The sequence below is a fragment of the Platichthys flesus genome, chromosome 13 (assembly GCF_949316205.1).
Source record: "Platichthys flesus chromosome 13, fPlaFle2.1, whole genome shotgun sequence".
NCBI lineage: Eukaryota > Metazoa > Chordata > Actinopteri > Pleuronectiformes > Pleuronectidae > Platichthys > Platichthys flesus.
In genome coordinates, this window is record NC_084957.1 from 13,895,217 (window position 1) to 13,907,806 (window position 12,590).

Genomic DNA, 12,590 nt, shown 5'->3' on the forward strand with positions numbered 1-12,590 from the left:
CTTGCGTGTCCTTGTAATTTTTTTACACTGGAAGTCCTTTTAGCTTAATCGATTGTCCTGGGTTATACATGAACACTTGCGGTACCACATAGGGGAGAGAAGCAGTCTGGCTTTAAGTCAATGGAGTCAATTCAAATTGTTCACTCTAAACTGCATGTGCAATTTAAAATCTAGCTTGTGACCCATCTGCTTCAGCAGGTTAATTATTATGCTGTGCTTGTAGAAGTGTCAAACCTCACCTGTGACTAAAGCATTTATTCACATTGTGAGAACAGGCTGTTTCCAACTAGCTGCATGAAAACCTAAAGGGATAAAAACTAAATTGTGCTCATCTTCTTTTTCCTCAAAGAACTTCCTGCCAATACTTTACATTAAACCAGGCCTGTACAGTGCATTAGTTTCAGCCAACTCTGGGCACCAGCACATCCAGTCTGTCCCTGCTTCCAGCTGTGGCTACAGCAGCTTCATACTGAAACTGCAAAGAGGTACTCATGAGAATTTCTGACCACAAGCTCACCTTGAACGATCTCAGGTGCTGGATTCGGGGGCGAACATTGTGTCTCAATCTTACTTATGCCCAGTTAGATTTAAAGCAGGCGCTGCAGTATTTTGGAATTGCTTTAAATTAAAAGTTAACACTTGATAATCGAACCCTGTTCGCAGCGATCATTGCCTGCGCTGTAATCAGAGATGAACAATGTACTACTTGGCCTGTTGAGGCTGATTTCTGGAACATGCCCTGAGGCCCTGCATGCTCACAAACATAAGGAGCATTAGATCTTTTACTGCTGGGTGAGGCTGCATACCATCCATTGAGAACTGTGTTCTGACAGGCTTTCTGCTGTTTGCCTGCATGGAACCAAAAGAAGGAGAGTAGGGTCACATTTTTGATGTATATGACAAATCATCCAAGACTGCGATGACTACATATTGAATTTTTGGGTGACCTCATCGATGTGTAAACCACAGCACCAACGAGGCAAAAAATATGTATAATTTAATATCGAATTAAAAAAGATATAAAGACAACCTTGTTGTGCAGCACGGAGGAGACAGCTGTATCTCATGTGAGAGAGAGATTATGTAACTGTGTCCATACAGTAGACCATAACAGCTGTGCCTGAACAACAATAGGCTGTGCTGAGGGACTGGCACAATGCCACATTCATCTTGTTCCCATGAGGCTGCATTTAATCTGAAGTCATTTTTAGTATGGGAAAAGGGACGTGTTGGTTTGTTTTAGTAGTATTTACATATTTCCAGTCTTATTGACGAATCAGAGCGCTTCATAGTACAAGACGCATTCAGCCATCGGTGAAACTATTCGTACAGTGCTTCACTACGCACGCAACATGTTTTCTATCACACACCATTCATATAATGACGCCGTGGCCGACAGGGGCAATTTGGGATTCAGTTTCCATAAGACACTTTGGAACGGAGACTGGAGGAGACGGGGATTGAACCATCAACCTTCAACTGCTGAGGTAGAGAAGTAACAAATGGACACACTGTTTATACACACATCTGTAATGCCAGCCCGAGTCTCAGCCCTTATGAGCAGTCTGTTCACACAGCTCCTCATTGTCCAGTAACAACATGTGTCTATAACCTTAGCCAGGGCTGCATAATAAAAGACACTAAACTACACAACTTTGTTTTAATTTCATTGTGGCCGATTAGACAGACTTGACAACTTCATAATAAGCTGAAGGGCACAGCGTGTTCCTCAAGAATAATCAAAGGGAGACAGACTGGAGAGCTCAAGCCTCAGTTAACACAACTGTCCATGACAAGGGATGCAAATGACAGTGACGTGACCCCAGGGGCTGATTGTGGTGCACTCGGCTTGAGGCACCACGAGGCCATCTGCCAGTGTTGCAATGGGCACCCTCTGGACTGACTGACCGCAGCCTGAATATGGCCGCACACGTAATGTGCGTTGAGAATGAGAGCACTCAGGAGCGTCAGCTTCCCCACAGAGGGCTTATACTGCACATCAACAATCACATTGTACTGTTACATGGCAGAGACGCACCACTTCCCAGAAGTTCTTTTAGATTTAGATCTGGTGACTCGGGGAGGGCACTGATGTCATTGCTGTGAAACCACTTCGAGATGCATTTTACTTTGTGATGTGGAGCATTGTCGTCATTAGGAGATGGTACATTGGGTCTATAACACAGATGGTCAGTAACAGTTCAAAGCTCAAAGTCAACTGAGCTTACCCTTACCCTGCTGTTAGATCTGAACATTTAAAGCTGACCTGCAAGATGCATTTACATACATGTGCATTTATAGACATTATTTTGTTCTCATCCTGTTGATTCTCATTTTGTTCCAATAAAAACATGTTGGGCTTTATTTTATCCCCTCATAGTACGAGCCATGTAGTCTCCTTAAAAACAAATTGGTTGATCTTATGTTTGAAGTTGAGTGCGAGTGCTTTGAGGGTCACGGGGGAGAGGCTGAAGCCAATCAAAGCCGACCCTGGATGAGATGCGGTCGACGCCCTGGACAGGCCGCCAGCTAATCACAGGGCCAACACACAGAGACAGACAACCATTCCACATCCACACCTACGGACTATTTACTCCAGTTAACCTAACCCAAAGTCTCTGGACTGTGGGAGGAAATAGCTGGAGTTTTTATATAGAGTATATATATATATATATATATATACTGCTTTGCTATAATGCTAATGTGCCCTCCAAGCCCTGCTGATCCATCTTCTTTCAAGGATATATGTTAAATGAATCCCTTATAACCAGTAATTAGTCACAATGTGAACTAAGAAGAAAAGCAGATAAACCCTTGGCTTTTTTGGTTTTAAACCAAAATTTGACACGAGACATTGCTAAACGTGGGGAGAGCGTGGCCTAGAGGATAGAGCGGGTGTTCTGCAACAAGAAGGTTGCCGGTTCGAATCCCACTCTTTCCAATCTGCATGCCTAAGTGTCCTTGGCAAGATACTGAACCCCTAAAATGGCCCCTCAGAAATGGTGAGTGTTCTAAAAATGTAAGTCGCTTTGGACAAAAGCGTCAGCTAAATGACATGTAATGTAATGTAAACCATACAAGCAATAACCTGTAGGGACCATCATGAGAAGAGCGTGTTTCGACAGGTTATTGTTTTAACAGGCCAGGGGAAGTGACAGGATCTCACAGCTGAGAGCCGAAGCATGGAGAGACTCCTCCCTGTGCTTCTGCACCTTCCTCTCGTTCGCTCTGAAAACCTGACCGCCCAGTCTATCTATCTTCTGCTCTGTTTCCATGGCAGCAGACAGGAGATTTTAGCTTTTCACACGTTATCGGAGACAGTTGTGTTGTTCAGAGCTCTACACGTGTAGAGCTATGTTGACTTCTTCATATCCAACAGTAATCCAGAGAAAATTATAGGGAATTAGGATTCATGATGACCATAATTAACTAATAAATTTATGACAATACAGCAGTTTTGCTGTCTGCGTGGAGTAGGTCTCTGTCCTATGATCATCAATATAGAAATCTTCTGACATTTTTGCATTTTCTTCCTCTTTAAATCAGTGTTGTGTTTGTACTAGGTGTGCTCTCAGATGTTATGGGGAAAACATATACAGCTATTACAATAAAGGCTTGTCCAACACCTGCATGGGGAAATGACACATGAGAAACTCAACTCCTCAGTGTCCTATTTTCCACTGTTTGGTTCACACAGTGCAGGTCAAGAGAATCCCTGGGGGAGAAAGAAAACCTTTAAAATTGGTGACCTGTTCAAGCCTGATGCTCCTGTTTCACAAATAGTTGTTGGGCAATGTGTGGGTGTCGAGCTCTGCACTATTGTGTAAGAATGCAGAGATGTTTGTTATAGCCAGCCAGTTACTCGTTGTGTATACTTTCAGATAAAATGACCAAAACACTTTCTGAATCCTTCTTAAGGTTAAGAAATGTATACATTTGAAAAAGGAAAACAAGCTTTTTTTTTAAAAGCTCACGCCCCTTTTTTTATAGTGGCTGAGCAGTGCTATACTGACTGTAAATCAGCACTGATTTAACGAATTACCAGTCCTCCAGATGGTCACACACCAGTTCAAGCTCTTTGTTTTGAACTGGGATGCAACAAGGAGGTAATTTCACAAAAATGTTATTAGAGCAGAACACTGCGGTTTCTTTCAGTTATTATACAAACGACCTGATTCAAACATTTAAACCAATTGGTTTGGCACCAAATAGGTGTGGTGTTATGGTGTCAAGTTACATGGTTTGTCGCGAGCATTGAATAACAGAGCAGAGTATTGGAAGAGTGACAGAATCCTTGTAAATATTCATACACACATTAGGAGGAGAGACATTATGACTTGTTATGTCAAATCAAACACTGTTGAAATATATGTGAAATTCGTATTAGCGCAGCAGTAGTAGTAGAAGCTGAGTCAGTACAGAAGCCGATAAAAACGTGGACTAATAATATGGATTCACATTGGTAAAAAGCATTTAGGATCAATTCAATCTTTCAGTTTTAGTGATTTATGTGAGAAAATGTAAACAGGTATAATAAAACTGAGTCCAGGACTAAAAATGGCACTCCTCTATATGTGGAGGTTCAGCATCTGAGTGTGTCACGAAAAGGGACAATTCATCTTTGTCTTCATTATTAAACCCACGGTGGGAAAAAGCAGTGCCGCCATTGTGTGATAGGTAGACACAAAAGCCGAGGGCGTGTGCTGGCCAATCCAGGGACACGCCATAATGGTTGCTATGTGTGACAGAGAAACTCCACAAAATGTGCCTTGTGTGAAACTTGAGATGTGGGGCATGGAGAGAAAATATCTATCGGACTTAAAAACTGATCACTTATCTTTCGATGGGAATTAAAAAGAAAAAATTCTATAAGATCTTTAAAATAGCTTTTAGAAACGGTAACGCAAATACATAGGCAGAGTAAATAGTGAGATGATGTGGCCCAACCTGTTCCTTGTTTTCTGAAAGCTGCTCACCTTTACTTACCTTAATGAACAGTTGCTTAGAGAACATTGTGCGTTCATTACATAAATAACAAGAACAGTGAAACAATTATCTGTTGTTCAACACAGGCAAATCAGAATGAGGACAAACCAAACGCACTACCACGAGACATTGTCTCCAAAAGATGTGACGTGAACATTAGTCCATGGCGTAAAAAAGAGCATGAGTTTTTTCTCCATACTGTAAAAGTGTATATGTCTATAAAAGCTTCCTGTTGACAAATCAGTTGGACTCTGTTCACTAAGTTACAGGTTGAGTTAGGTAAAAAGTCCCACTAATTCCATAAAGAAATAGACTTCTACTTATGTGGCTCGCTGGACTGGATTTTTATAAAATGATTAGCTAAGCAAACGTGTCTGGAGGGCACTGACAGAGATGAAGTGCTGTGTGATTCAATGTGACATGTGCATGCGTGTGCGTTGCAGCTGCAAGTATCACCCCCAAGTGTGCACGGTAACACGCCACCTACGAGCCTGGCAAACCAAACACTCCGGATCGGCCCCAGCGTCCCCATGTAGGTGCAGTAAATGTGTACGCCTGTGACGAATTCACAGTTTTACGAGCTCTTGCTTTGTGATTCCCAGTATGTGCCACGCATGCAGCAGAGTAGGAACAAGGTGAGGCGTTAAGCTTGCATGATAACAGTGTTCCTGTGTGACAGGAAGTATTTAATGGAGGTGGCAAACTCTGTGTGAGGGAAAGCATTTTCGGCGTAAGCACCGGAAGTGAAGGTTGAAGGTCGATAGACACAAACGTAGGAAGAAAATGTAGAGCACGGAAGCAGCAGAGGGAAACGTCTGAGCTGCAGCCGAGACTGACAGAGACGTGTGAAGAAAAACAGACGTGGGAGATGAGGAAGGCAACTGCAATTTGTTAGGCAAAAAATGTGATCAGTGATCAAATCGGCATTTGCATCGACTTTCTCTAGTTCAAGCTAAAGGAAACTGCATGTGTTTGAAAAGCAGAACTGCGAGCAAACACTGCGGTGTGCATGCAGATGTAACCAAACTAGAGTGGTTCCCTCACAGGTTGCCTAACATATCTTTTCCTTTTGTAATGGCATATAAACCCTCAGAAACATGGCCTCTATAGGTCCCACCGTCACTAGGCCACCGGGTGGACGAGAAGACAGAACAAAGACTTTTCTTATTTTAACGCTCTGTCAAAGTCACAAGTTTAGTCTGAAAACTGCTGAGGGCTGTGTGCACTGCAGGAAACAAAGTAGTTCCCTTTTTTTTCAAAAAGAATAAATGCCTTTTCTGACCAGACTTTCAGGACTGACCAGAAGTTCCTCCCCGACACACGCACCACTGTGAAGCTGGACTTCAAACACAACAAGGCACAACACACACCTCGGTTAAGTTTAGTCTCACCACTTCAACGTTAGATTTGTGGAGATTTCCCCACACATAATAGCACAGGGCATTGAGACATGACTTTAGCCCAAGCTCCTCTAATAAGGTTGCTCTCGAGTTAAGTCCTTTGGGCTGGTATACATCATCATACCAGAGCAGAATAATGCTCTTGACAAATCATCAGAGCTCCACCATGTCTCAACTTCTCCTCCTCCCACGTATGCACACAAGCGATTTCTCAAACACACAGAAGAGTTTCCCAGAGTGCTCATTGCACTGTAAGGAATATATAGGATGATCGTTAATCTTAAATGAATCATCATAACTTTGTGTGCACTTATTATGGGCTATTTTAAAAAACATGTTAGCATTAGATCCTAGTCCTGCAGTAGCACTTAAGAAGAGCAAAACAAATCATTTTTATTGCTCATCTGATCGTGCTGCATTTACCATTTCAATGTGTGTTACAGCAGCTTGTTTGTCATCTGAACTAGGAGGTTTCAAAGGTGTGTAAGAGGATGTGGTTAGAGAGTTGCAGTGCCTCAAAGTAGAAGCAAAACTCCACAGATGAATCAGCCGTGCTGGCTTGACTTGCATTTGAATTAGTATTTTGCAAGGGTTTTACACTCACTTCTTTCCCATGACCATCAGTATAAATTGCCTGAAATATCCGCCTCTGGTAAGGAACTTTCTATGCCAGCTACACGATGTACGGAACAGCTTGATCCATGTGCCAGTGACTCCTACTACAAGCTGCACACATCAAATTAAACTTGTCACGATATGTAATGCTGCAGGAGTCTAATGATACAATTTGAGACTGGTTCCCTCCGTTCTTTATCCAAACCTCCTATCATGGTGGGAGCAAGAGCCAATCCCAGCTGACATCGGGCGTGGGGCAGGGTACAACCCGGACCGGTCGCCAGCACATCGCAGGGTCAACACCCAGAAGCAAACAACTCCCCACGTTTAAATTCACAGGTCATTTTTGGACAGTTATGTGATGGACAGCAGGAGGAAGCCAAAGTACCTGGAGAAAGGGAACACTATGTTTTTGTGTATCTTTTACTTCTATGAGCCATGGTCCAGAGTGGGGTGAACCGAGCTCTTCAGACAATACCATAGGAGCCTGTTGGAGTAACAGCTTGTTGAAAACCACCTGAGGAATTTGCTTAGCTACCTGTGCTCTGACAGTCAACATGTCTCAACTAAATGAACCTCATCCTGCAGTGACCAAGGGGATTTCCTTTGAAAAATATATTAAGATTCGTAATTAAGCCATAAAGGCACAAAAACTTGCAGCACTGGTCTAAAAAAAGCTTCTTGTGAAACAAGGCCACTAAAGTTGTGGCATTCGGATTCGTCTGAGAGCGGTTTAATCTTGCTTTAATCAGTGTGGATCAGCACATGGAAGTCTCTGCGTGTGGGTGCATGTGTTTGTGTGTTTGTGGGCCTGCGGAAGCCGTCGAGACAAAGCATAGGCCAACCTTTTTTAAACCGGTACTTCGGACTTCTGCTATTTGTGACATTTTCTCTCTTCCCTTTGTTGAAGGCTGCTTCCACCTCATACTGTGCACACACTGAAACCGAGTGCCTCATTCCGGTCTGCTCGGACCTACAATACATGCAAATGTGAACCAAGCAGAATGTGCATGTACGAGTATGTATATGTTTAAACACCCCAAAAATATGTACTATTTATTTTATTGTGTGTATTTGCTGCTTCTGCTCAGTTTTTAGATTCTAGGTTTTCCAGGTTTCATTGGTGCTTACCGGAGCCTCAGTACCGCTCAGTACTCAGTTTCGTTCCCTCTCCTGTACCTCATGTTTTGGAATGACAATAAATCTTCTTGAATCTTATTGAGTCTTATACTCCTCTCATAACTTGTAGTTTAAGAATATAATACATAACAAATCATTCTAAAATGCTTTGCCTGTAGAGTGCTTTGTGCTCCTGCAACTAGAAACAGGAAATGAAATGTGTTTTTTTATTTTTCCATTGAGCTTTACAAATAACCGCACAGCACAACCGTTTTAAAAGAATGTCCAGCAGCCTTTAATCCCTGCACAGAGAGAGTCAAGGCACTTTAGAGACATGGTAATAACCTGAAGGTGATACTGCAGCATGTTGCATCATGTTAGGAATTCTGTTAACACACTCATTGCATATAGGTGAGCTGGTTTCTCTTCTTTGTATATAACTGTGTAATTATATCCGGCATGAAGCTCACCAGCTCAGAAGAATAAAGGACGGTATTTAAACTCTAACCTTTAGGGTCTTGACACTTGAAGAGGTTAAATGTTGAATTGTACCCTTGAAGACACAAAAGAACAATGCAAATTCCTGTTACGGCTTGATTATCACAGTGCCATGTCCCTTCATAATTGTAGCTTTGGTAATAACGGCATTGAAAATATGGTGTAGGTGTTGTGTGCACCGAAAAAACAACATCCCAAGGCCGTGCAGGTTTTACTCATGGTTTTAACTACAAAATTCATGTACCAGGTAGAAACATGAGTAGAATACAGCAAACACAAAGAGTGAAACAAGACAGCACGAATGATTAATCCAAAAAAAGTTGTAAAAAAGTGTAATGCACAACCTTGTGTGCAAGGGTGGTTAAATAAAGGAGGCTGTTTGAAAAGTACATGTATGTAGATCTGGCAGGAAGTGCAGAGGGGAAGTTCCCCATTAGACCCAGCCAAAGATTTAAGGAAACAGAAGTTACATTTAACATCACTAGTCCTGTATGGACTGGAGTATATGTGATGTTGTTTAGTGGTGTTTGGAATGTAGTCAGTATGCACCAAGGAAGATGACTCACAAGAAAACACTGTGGCAATGCATCGCTTAAATCAACCTAACTGAATTGTCAGCATTAATGCGGCAGACAAAGGCCTGTCGTCCGCCCCCCCCCCCCCCCCCCTTTAATGCAGGAGGATAACTCAAAGTCATTGGTACAATACTGTAACGTGCCTGACCAGACAAACCCATCAATAAATAATGGTGGGCCACACATCAAATGTCTTGAGGGCTCTGGGTCTTCCCTCACAGCAGGGGACAGTGGTGTCCACTGCTGCATTATTAATAAGATTGGGACGGGTGCCCAGCTGAGGCCGGAGCTTGTCTTTAGTCTGTTACGCTCGTCACGTCGAGGGGCAAAAGTGTCTGTGTGATCTCGTGCGCGGTTTGAATCCCCCAAGGTCCGTCTCTCTGGTTGCACTGGGTTCAAACCCACGAAGCAGCAGTCTGTCATTGTGTAATCTAAAGGCAGCAGATGTTCCAGGAGAAGCACCTGGACATATGAAATAGTCTGTGTCTGAACTACAGGAGTTTTCTGTTAGAAAAGAGTCATCTGATCACAACAACGAGCAGAAAATCTTTAAGTCACGGGTACTTCTGGAAACTTAATGTTGAAAATTGTTTCTCTCTCTTTTCATAGAAGAGGGTGTGTGGACAATCCCCTGTCTTTACTACAGATTATATTGCACACGTCCACCCAGTCAAACAGATTTCTAAAGCTCACACTTAATATTGCAAGAGGAAGTCACAGTTTCACTGCCTGCACAACTTCAGTCTTACACGTGTCGGTTGGTCAGATTTAGGGTTTTTAGAACACACACACTGCAAATTAACATTAAATATCGTTAATAATTACAGATGATTGTGTTGCTTTAGAGGATTTAAAAGAAAGTGCACCAATGATCTTTGCCCACAGCCTTTTTAAACGTGACTTGTGGGCTAAAGACAACCTAGAAGTCAATCTTGGCAGCATTGATTCAAAGTATTTAAACACACCCTCTGAAATAGTGTTTATCACAATCGATAACCTTTCGATGAGCAGAGGCTCAGTTTCATTGCAGTCAGTGCTCTCTGCAGTGCAGTCTATGCTCGTGTCATCTCCCACTCAGGGCCGGATGTGGTTGTGTACACATCACTCTTCAACAGACAGGTTTATCCTTTTATAGTAAGAGTCTTGCTCAATGTATCATGGGCCACAGTGAGGGACCCATCAGAGTTGATGAACACTGGATGTGTGCCCATGTTGGTGCATCAGATTTTCAAAAAAAAAAGGGGAAATGCTTGTTTCAGGGCGGTTGAACTACAGATTGTAAAGCCCAGTTATCAGCAGCTTTATCAAATGACAGCTTGATCGACTCGAGTTAAGTTAGAGGACGGTGAATTGTCAGACGTGGGTACGTGGGGAGTCTCCTGAAGGCTGCGATGTTGCAAAGAAGCGCTGCACAACTTGAGCCTTGTTTTGTAGCCACTTTAATAAAAAACCTAAGGAAACGAGGACAAAACTTGCTTCCTCATTCCAAAGACAACACATGAAAACAGCCAAAAGTGACTTATGTAAGTCTGGATCTATCATATGCACTCAAATGCTAAAACTAACCCAGGTGCAATGTCTATGTTCATGTCCACGAAACAGTAAAGTGAACCACAGACCAATCAGTAGCCACCTCTCTTTGTAGTGTGCCTGTCATTCAGGACATGCCGCAGCCTTCTTCAGTCAACGTAACCAAACAGATGTGGACCTCTTGTGACAGAAATGTGACAGAGCACACTCTAAAGCACTGTGCTGGTAAATTTCCACTCACACGCATCAGAGATCTCTGTTCAAAACCAGTCACAGCACATCTAACCATAAATCACATTCAAACCCCGGACACACTGATGTCTGATGCATAATAATGACGGAATGAGGGTGAAACTCCAGCTCAGTTACAAGCTGAGTGCAGTCAGAGTATTTAGCAACTTAGCCTTTTTAGGTTTTCAATAGTAGCAAGTGTTGAACTATGTTTCCCCCTCCTGGACAAAAGGTGTAATAAAACAAAAAAAGGAGAGAACGGTTGAGCGTAATCTGGACGTTTTGTTCCTTATTTGCACTAGGAACTAAGTGGAAGAATTAAACTATAAGAACATGTCATAATAAACAACACATAACTGTTCTATTAAAATAAACTATTTGCGGTTTTAGTTATGGCTTTTGTAAAAGCTCAATAGTCTAAACGTGCTGAATCACCAGCAGCACAGTGCACTTTATAGCTGCCATAAATTAAGCAATCATTGTGTTATTCATTGATGTATGATATTGATAATACTGTATCAACATTGAATGAAAACATTGAATTGCTATAAGCACAACACCCACTATGCTGCACAATTTCCGTCTGGACAGCTGGTGGCGCTGTTCACTTGAAAACTATCCTATATCAGCGACTGCACGCACACACACACACACACACACACACACACACACACACACACACACACACACACACACACACACACACACACACACACACAACTTTGTGTCTCCATGTCTTAAGGCGAAATCACATTGACTTACATTTATTTCCTGGAAACTTACCCCGACCTTAATGATAGTTTGTAATTGCCTAACACTAATCATTACCCTAACCCTAACTAGACCTCACCTTTAAGGAAACCTAACCTTAACCTAACCTTACGACATGTCTTCCTGAATTACATGAAGTCACAAAGACGTCTTTATTGGTCCCCAAAGGGAAGACAAGTCCCCATAAACATACTGTGAACAGATGTTGGTTCCAAAAAGAGTTTGCCACACACACATAAAGCCAGCACATAGCTTTGAGGTATAGAATGCATGACCCACATGCTTGAGATGTAAGTAGTATAGTCAGGTTGCAGGCTATAAATTGGTGTGTGTTTGTTTGGTGAGGGTCTATGTGTCTTTTCCAAGAATTGAGGTTGTGAAGATGTTGTGCATCTAGCGACATGACTGCATGTGATGCTATCACTTACCTCTTTGTTCAATGCAATACCCCAGGCAAGAGCAGGACACTCAATAGCACAACACGTCACTTTCTGATTAAAGCTCTTATAACTTCCTCATTATATATATTTGCTTAAGTAGACCCACCCATCACCGACAACTGTTAAAGTCTTTAAAAGGCAGTTGACGTGATCTTGTAAAAGTTTGTTGAACATACTCTCCAACTATTTTGCTCCTAAAATGATCCAATCAGCCGTTCACACATGCAACCACTGCCTGCATTCCTTCCTTAACCTCCTCTGTCTCTTTCAAACTTCCTCCTGGATCAGCATGAAAGTGTTTTCTGCATGTGGATCCTGCAATATGAGCAATAGCATATGCGTATCTGTTGCTCTGTTCAAAAGTGTATGAGCTCTCAGACAATATTTGTCCCCCCAAAGAAAGCATTTCTAAACCTCTCCTTATA